Source organism: Crocuta crocuta, unplaced genomic scaffold (assembly GCF_008692635.1).
Source record: "Crocuta crocuta isolate KB4526 unplaced genomic scaffold, BGI_CrCroc_1.0 scaffold113, whole genome shotgun sequence".
NCBI lineage: Eukaryota > Metazoa > Chordata > Mammalia > Carnivora > Hyaenidae > Crocuta > Crocuta crocuta.
In genome coordinates, this window is record NW_027530368.1 from 13,035,707 (window position 1) to 13,038,676 (window position 2,970).

Genomic DNA, 2,970 nt, shown 5'->3' on the forward strand with positions numbered 1-2,970 from the left:
CTGTGATGACTCCTTTGTCTTGGCATTTTGTCTAAGTCTCTCTTCTCTGTATTAGCAGAGTCTGTTATATTTCCTGCTCCTGGGTGTAATGGCTTTATAAAGAAGAGGTCATACAGTATCTAGGGCCTGGCACTTCAGAGAGTGTCTGTTGTGTGTTCTGCATGTGCCTGTTGTTGTTTTTTTTGTTTTGTTTTTGTTTTGTTTTGTTTTGTTTTGGCTGCTCTATCCCTCAGGCCAGTCATCTGCAGAGGCACTCCTTGCCTGCAATGAGGAGTGTTTGAACCTTGGACAAAATGTGGCAAGTTTTAACTAGGTGTGTTCTGATCTGCTTGTTAAATGAGACATGCTCCTTCCACTAGAACTGTCTCTCAACTCTCTGGTTGGGAGACATGGTGTGGGCAGGGGTTACTTTTGGTCTTCTGGGGAAGGGGACCTCTGCACTGGGACTGAGGCAAACTTGAAAGAGAAGAGCAGTACCGGCAGCATGCAGGTGTGTGTGGCCTGGTGTAAGGAGACTGAGCAACCAGTGCTGGTACAGTGCTGTTTACTGCAGCTGGCTCTGTTTCTATGCTGAGGGGTGGGAGAGGAAAATGGCACTTACCAGCTGCTTATTCCTGAGAGGCATCACTGTGCATGCTGCCTCTCAGGGAAAAATTTTGAAAATGCTAATAATCACCTATCCTGTGCATCCCAGGTGTTTTTCAGATCACTGTTTCCACAGTTTGCCTCCGGGGTGTTCGCCTATCTTTTCTCTGGGAGCAGTGCAGTCCTCTCTGGGCTCTATTCCAGCCAGACCTGCTGACTTTTAAAACTCCAGGATTTAGGGATGGACTGTGCGGGGGTGTGTCTGAGCTGGTCTTCTGACGGAGGATCCTGCCATGCTGAGACAGTTGCAAGCTTGATGGAGAAGGCAGTTGTGCCCAGAGTACAGGGGCATGAGACTTGGCATAAGCAAATTAGGCAACCAGTGTCAGTGATGCTTTGCTTCCCACAGGTAGCTCTGTGTTTATGCTGAGGAGCAGGGGGAGGAAAATAATGCCTGTCCTCTCCTTTGTTCCGAGAGAGGCATCTCCCAGTACTCTGCCTCTCAGGGATGTGCTTTAGGAAGAGTGAATGATTTACTTCTCTGTGCTCCAAGTGTTCCCCAGATTGCTATTTCCACACCATCTACCCCCACCCCCAGAGCTATTTGCTTGCCTCCAGGAGTAGGTCAGTGGCCTCAGGGCTTTACTCCAGTCAAGCCCACCAACCTTTAAAACTCATCTTTAAGCCCCACTGTTTTTAAGAACTCATAGAATTCAGTCTCTCCCATTTTCCCAGACAATGGCTCTGGGAAGTGTTCTCTTTGTGCGTATCCCTTTGTGTTCCACTCCTTCTCTCCTTTCTCCATGACCAGGGCTCCCTTCCTTCTGCAGCACCCATGATCCGTTTCTCCCCTAAACTACTTCTCTGCATTTCCTAACTTCCTCATTGTGGCCTCTTTTTCTCTAGTAGTGCAATTTATTCTGTTAGTCTTAGGTTGATTTCTGGGGTATTTAAAATGATTTGATAATTATCTGGTTGTGTTCAAGAGATGAGATGAGCTTAGAGTCTTCTTACTCCACCACCATCTTAGCTCCTCCATGTTTAAGTCTTTTAATAAAGATACCAAACTGCAAAAAGAAAAAAAGACTGTAAAAGGGGTCTCGACGCCAAAAATGTTAAGAATCACTGGTCTAACTTTTTGTAAATTTTTGTCAATATACCATATGTGCTAATTTTTAGAGACAGGACTCCATATGTGTCCACTAAATCAAACTTCCTAAGTGTGTTCTTATCATATATTTCTATACTAAGGTTGTTGGTTTTGTCATGTGTTGTTTTGTGTTTGTTTTTTTTGCTCTAGGTCCAATGTGGAGCTTGAACTGATAACTTTGAGATCAAGAGTTGCATGCTCTACTGACTGAGCCAGCCAAGAACCCCTCTTTGCTAAGTTTTTGAATGCCTGACCTACCAATGATCTGGGGAGGTGAACTGATATTTCCTACCTTGATGATAATTTGTCAATTTCTTCCTGTATTTCTATCAATTTTTACTTTGTATATTTCAAAGATATTTGATTAAAGCAGATTGTCTGGCTTACTAGCTATGTGGTCTAGGGCAATATGCTTATTCCCTCTGGGCTTTATTTTCCTCATTTATAATATGTGGGTAATAATAGTATTACTTCATACAGTTGTTGTCAGTAAAGATTAGCTATTGATATCTTTACCGTAGTGATTAGTGTGGGAGCAGAAAAGGAGAGGAGTTGGATTTATTCAGTTGCACTTTTGGCTGGGGGAAAGGTTGGGGGAGAAACATAAATGATTAAGGATAGTAAAGTTGGAAAATAATAGTGGGGAGAGTAGCTGAGGCGAGAGTGGCTAAGAAGAAAAGTGATAAGCCTGAGCTATGTGGGCAAAGATGCCCTGGACATCTTAATGAGAGTGAAGGACAAGTATGGTGAGATGGGGTATGAGTGAGCTGGTGGGACAATTATTAGGGTAAACTTGAGGTCCAGTGTGACATCTCAGGTGCCGGTGGAAGAAAGGGGTAGGGTAAAGACTGGTTGTTCACATGGCTGCAAAAGCCACACAGAACAGGGATGGTACTGGATGGAAACGAAACCCTAAAGCCTTCTATATTGGTGCCAGGGGAGCAGCAGATTGCACACACAGGAGAAGTGGTGCTTTGAGAGTGGCCCTGGCAGCAGAATGAATGCCAGTTCTGTTGTGGTATTGGGGACTTGGGAGAACGAGTCCCTTCACTAGAGGCGACCCAGGGTAAACACACTTTCAGGAGACGCAGCTTTGAGGGTAAGAGAACGGAGAGGCTTAATGGGTTAGTGGGGAGTTGACAATATTGGGGCGCAATTACTGTGGAATAGGGCAAAGTATAAAGCTTGGGGGAGGGGGCAGTGGGCCAGTGGGTCAAAGGAGAGAAAACACAAGG

General features: G+C 44.9%; 1 long non-coding RNA gene across 1 annotated transcript; it reads left to right on the top strand.

Annotated features, from left to right (window-relative positions):
• The first annotated feature begins 324 nt into the window (after positions 1-324).
• On the top strand, positions 325-2,124 carry LOC144233368 (uncharacterized). The gene is made up of 2 exons (XR_013335656.1): positions 325-490; positions 1,886-2,124. It is a non-coding gene; the product is annotated as an uncharacterized LOC144233368 (long non-coding RNA).
• Positions 2,125-2,970: the final 846 nt, after the last annotated feature.